This window comes from Sminthopsis crassicaudata, chromosome 1 (assembly GCF_048593235.1).
Source record: "Sminthopsis crassicaudata isolate SCR6 chromosome 1, ASM4859323v1, whole genome shotgun sequence".
In the NCBI taxonomy this organism is placed as follows: domain Eukaryota; kingdom Metazoa; phylum Chordata; class Mammalia; order Dasyuromorphia; family Dasyuridae; genus Sminthopsis; species Sminthopsis crassicaudata.
The window spans coordinates 441,561,225-441,567,224 of NC_133617.1; positions in this window are offsets into that span (position 1 = coordinate 441,561,225).

Genomic DNA, 6,000 nt, shown 5'->3' on the forward strand with positions numbered 1-6,000 from the left:
TTTTGAGGTAGATGTTGGATTCTCCACTTTTTTACAAATGGAGCAAAGGAGATTGAGTAAATAAGTGTTTTTCAAAGGTCTTCCAGCCTCCAGAATTCAGCTTTATTCATACCAAGGTACCTCAAATAAAATTACTTATGTGAACATGTGAATAAAATTCTTTATATGAATCCCAATATAAACAATATGATAGTGGAATCACAAATCCCTTTACTATACAACTAAAGAAAGTTATCTTAGAAAGCTGATAATGGTTAGCTTTAGAATAGGTATCTATCCAGTTCCTTATTCTCACCCACAACTACCACTCTGAATTGTGGCCAGAATGTCTTCAAAGTGCCTTTTCTTTTTACTTTTACTCAAACTGGCAAAATTCATGAAGTTTAAAAGGGCAGAACTTTAAAAGGGAATATACTTGTTGGATTTTGTTTTGCTAACCACATCTGCTTTTATAAAAAATAAATCTACATTTAGTATACAATTCAATATATGAAAGTAAACAATAAAACCAGCTGTTATATAGTTCACTATAGTACTCCCAGATGTCTTAAGTAGTTTAGCAAATCTATAATGTAATAAATATCAATTGTACCTTTGCATGTGGCAAGCCCTGTTCAGCAAGAGATTTTTCTCTTTTGATTGCCTTTTAAAAATATGTTACTGGAGTTGTTGTCTTAAAACATGCTTGAAGTAGGGCAGTTTTATTCAAATATTATCCAGATGCAGAATCTTTGGTGAGTGAAGGGTATTTTAAAAGAATTTTCTAAATGTTTTTAAAATCTGTTCCGTTATACTACCCTACACCATTCATTCCATCCCATCCATACCCACACCACCAACTCCCCCCACCAAAAAAAAAAAAAACAAACCTCTTCAAGTAAAAAAAAAAGTTTAAAATTCATTTTTGGACTAAAGAATTCCAAATTTCAAACTTTTCTTTAGTCAAGATGTAAGTAAAATTGCTGCCTGGGTATAGCTTAAAGTTACTATAGTGAAGAGCAATACTGCAAAAGAGTTCTGTCAGTTAGAGTAGTAGCAAATTCTAAACCTAAGGAAATATTCACACTTTCATTCAAAGATCCTATTTTTACTCCTCAGAATTTTCCAAAGTTATTATCTTTATGGGTAAAATTTTCTGTGCATAACCTCAGCCCAATGGCTATCTTAAAAAAAAAGGGGGAAAGTAAAGTTTGAGAAAACTGTTTAAATGTATTATAAGTCACTGCATCAAAATTATATGTGATTTAAAAATCACTTTAGATTATGGGTTCCATGACTTTTTATAGATAGTAAATATGGCTGGACTATTTAAATTAATATTAAGTTTCACAAGTACATACCACTGATTTCTAAAGAGCTATATATTCTTTATACTACATGACATATATAAGCAGGTTTCTTAAGTTATTAAAAGAATAATAAGTAGAAGTCTGTTGTTCATTTAGCAACAACTTCTATGTCCTTTTCTTTTTAAATCTGTGGGAAAATAATCTAAAATGAATTCCCATAATAATAATTCCCATTATTTTGTGTCATAAAATAGAAGTAATAGGTTTAAGCAAAAGAGTCAAGCAATTCCATTTTACTTTTAAAACATTTTATAATTAAATGGCATTTCCCCCCAGGATAATTAATATCTTTGATCTAGATTTTAATAGATAAATCTTTTAAAATTAGTGCTACAATAATAACTTTACCTTTTAGATTCCCTAATTTTTGTGTTTGGTTAAATCCATGATTTAAATATTTCATTAGCAAAATGTCTTGCTGGTTTGCAAAAATTTACAAACCAGCAACTAATTAATATATATATATATATATATATATATATATATATATATATATATATATATATATATATATATATATATATATATATTTGACAGAGGAGACCTTTACTTTGATTTCATTGGTACACGGAAACTCCAATATGAGTTTTCCTTCTACCACTGTGGATCTGCATCTGCTGTGCAATTTATCATCTTAGGGAGTAGCCTAAGGGTACTGAGAGATATAGTATTGTCCCTAGGGTTACATAACTAATATGTCAGAAGGAGGATTTGAATTCACAGACAGGTCTTCCAGGCTATACTTAGGCTATGCCTATCAAAAAACTTCTTAAAGGAGGAAAGTCAATTGTTGTTGCTGCTACTGTTGTTCATTTGGTATTTTCTTGGGAAAGATACTGGAATGAGCGAAAGAACTCTGGGAGATGACTATGAACCACTACATAGAATTCCCAATCCTTCTATTTTTGTCCAACTGCATTTTTTATTTCCTTCATAGGCTAATTGTACACTATTTCAAAGTCCTATTCTTTTTGTACAGCAAAACAACTGTTTGGACATGTATACATATATTGTATTTAATTTATACCTTAACATATTTAACAAATTATTGGTCATCCTGCCATCTGGGGGAGGGAGTAGGGGGAAGTAGGGGAAAAATTGGAACAAAAGGTTTTGCAATTGTCAATGCTGTAAAATTACCCATGCATATATCTGGTAAATAAAAAGCTATAATAAAAAAGAAAGAAAGATACTGGAGTGGTTTGCCACTTTCTTTTCCAGATCATTTTACAGATGAAGAAACTAAGGTAAACAGGTAAGTGTCTTGCCCAGAATCACACAGCTAGTAAATGTTTAAAGCCAGATTTGAATGCAAGGAGAGAAATCTTCCTGATTCTATCCACTGTGCCACCTACCTTCCCACCTGACTGCCTTTGGAAAGTCTATTAGATGGTATTAAATCTGCTATGAAATTTATTTTTCCAGAACAATCAAGATAACTACATTAATGTGAAAAATAACTAAATGTGAAATGGGGACCAAAGTGGCTTTGTGACTAAGCCTAAATCTATACACCAAACGTGTTACACACAAAGCTACAAGTCAGACTGCAACCTAAACCAGATTAAAACGTAAAACATAAAACCAGATAAAACATAAATATTTAACAAAATAAATAAAAATATAATAAGACAGATAATATTAAGTAATGGTTTTCTAAGTCAAAATGATAGCAGGGGAAAAAAATGATAGCAGGGATCCTTATGATTTAGTGATCGCCTTTCTATTCAAATTTAACATCACTAAGCACTGACTTAGTTATTTTTGTTCCTTATTTGTGGATAATAATAATAAATAAGTAATAAATAAATAAATAAAATTTAAAAGACAACAAAAATAAAAGGAGGAATAGATAATTTGGAATGGGATTAAAAAAATAAGCCTTTCATTGTGTGTATGTGTGTAATATTGTAGTACTATATTATATATATATATATATATATAGAGAGAGAGAGAGAGAGAGAGAGAGAGAGAGAGAGAGAGAGAAAAATAACATATGTGTACATACATATATATGTATGTGAGAAACAGGGGCAAATAGCTGGCATAGTGAATAGAGTAGTAGTCACGGAGACAGGAAAACCTGAGTTCACATCCAACCTCAGACTCAAACCCTGGGCAAGTCACTTAACTCTGTTGACTTGCCTTTTCCTAATCTGTAAATGAGCTGGAAAAGGAAATGGCAAAACACTAATATCTTTGCCAAGAAAACCCCAAATATGATCACAAAGAATCGGATATGACTGAAACAAATGAACAACATACATACACAAATACTTAGTATGATATGTATCTATATATACATATGTGCATATATATATATATATGTGCATATATATATATATATATATATATATATATATATACACTATGTATATGGCATATAAAAAATACCAGCTCCTGTGACAATGTAAAAAAACTTCTTTCAAAAAGGAATTGTTTTGCGCAGCTAGGTGGCGCAGTGGATAGAGCACCAGCCTTGAATTCAGGAGGACCTGAGTTCAAATCTGGTCTCAGACACTTAACACTTCCTAGCTGTGTGACTCTGGGCAAGTCACTTAACCCCACCCTCAGGAAAAAAAAAAAAAAAAAAAAAAAAAAAAAAGGAATTATTTCATTCATTGTAAACTGTCCCTAACACACAATAGGCTTTTAATAAAGACTTGATTACTCCTTAAAAAATTTTTTTTGTCATTACCAAACAAGTCATCCTTTAATGATACATGTTTTATGTTAGTTTGGCTTTAATAAAAATCTTCAAATGAAGTTTTATGTCTCCATTTTTAAAAAAATGGTGGTAACATGGAAGAATGAATAAACTTGTACAAAAAGATGAACCTCCAGTAGGGGTGCATTCCTGTAATCCTTCCTCCAGGGGAGGTTGAACCTAGTGAAAACACTGGAGTTTCTGAGTTTCCATGTGCTAAAATGATCTATTTTTCTTGCTTAATCTGAAACAAAAATAATGACCTTCCAAGCATAGGAGGCCACAACTGCCAGAGACCCAGATCAGAAATGGAACACAAAACCTCTATGTTAATCAGCAGTAAAACTGGGCCCATCAGTGACCACTGAGCCCTAATTTAAGCAAGATAGGAAGAATCAGTTTTAAAAACCAAAAAAAAATTATATACATTGAAAATATTTCTCCATTTTTGGCTCACTCTACTATATCTGATGTCCTGTCTATTTTTTTTTAACTTTACCCAAAATAACCTTCCCAGGTTAAACTTATCACCTCTATTCTCTTCTTCATGCAGCTAACTCAAGCTTTGATAATACTTCCCTCAGGCTTCTGCCCCTCTGATTGAAGGGGTAATGGTAATTTCTCTGTATGGCTTCCTTTATAGAGGTCAAACTGGACTTTTGACTCAACTTTAGGAAGAGAACACATATAAATAGGATAGATTGGAAAGTTATATATTGAAACTATTATAAACTTTTAAAAACAAGATGCATGTAATAGAAATAGCTAAATATAATGCTTTTTTTCTATTCTATTTGGTATATGGATGGAAACGTCCTCTCTTTTTGATGTTTGTTAAATGAAAAATTAAAGATAAATTTTAAAAAGATACACATACACAAAAATTTCTTAATATCCTTTCATATTTTTCTGTAGAGGGCCACAGATAGTGGGGAAACTCTGAGTAAGGTATAAGACCCTTCAGCCCACAGGAAACCTGCTGAAAATATCTGGTGTGGCTCCCCATTTTCCCTTTGGAATTTCTTACCTCCCTTCCTGAGAAGTCAGGGAGGGCATGACCACTTGTGTTCTACTTGAAGCAAGGATACTTACAGCAGGGTGCTTATAGTTAGCACTTAGTGTGATTGATGAGATAATGATTCTTTAGTTCACACATACTTAGTGTGATATAATGATGTAATCACTCTAATTGGCATATACTTATTATGATGTAATGATGTAATCATACTGAAGTATTTAAGGGTTGAGAGGAGTGGAGACAAGATCTCAAACTTGAACACAGAAAGGAAAGACCTCAGTCACAGAGGAGACAAAGAAGACGGAGACAGAAACAGAAATTCTCTTGGTGGCTCTCCTGCCTTCATCACTTCTCCACCTAAGACCAAGGCTTGTCCAGAGATCCTCCAGAGAGTACTCCAGACATTACATTTTGGTGTCCAATGTGGGGCTCTAGAAAGCAAACGGTACATTTTGTCATCCCAACTTGGGGGCTTTAGGAAGCACACTGCATTTTTCTTTTTTTTCAGTTTATAAATAGTATTTTATTTCAATAACACGTGATGATAGTTTTCAACATTCATTTTCTTTCTTTCTTTTTTTAATTAATTTCATAATTATAACATTTTTGACAGTACATATACATAGGTAATTATTTACAATATTATCCCTTGTACTCCCTTTTGTTCCGAATTTTCCCCTCTTTCCCTCCACCCCCTCCCCTAGATGGCAGGCATTCCCATACATATTAAATATGTTACAGTATATCCTAGGTACAATATATATGTGCAGAACCTAATTTTGTTGTTGTTGTTGTTGTTACAAAGGAAGAATTAGATTCAGAAGGTAAAAATAATCTCCGGAGAAAAACAAAAAAAAAAATGCTAACAGTTTACACTCATTTCCCAGTGTTCCTTTTCTGGGTGTAGCTGATTCTGTCCATCACTG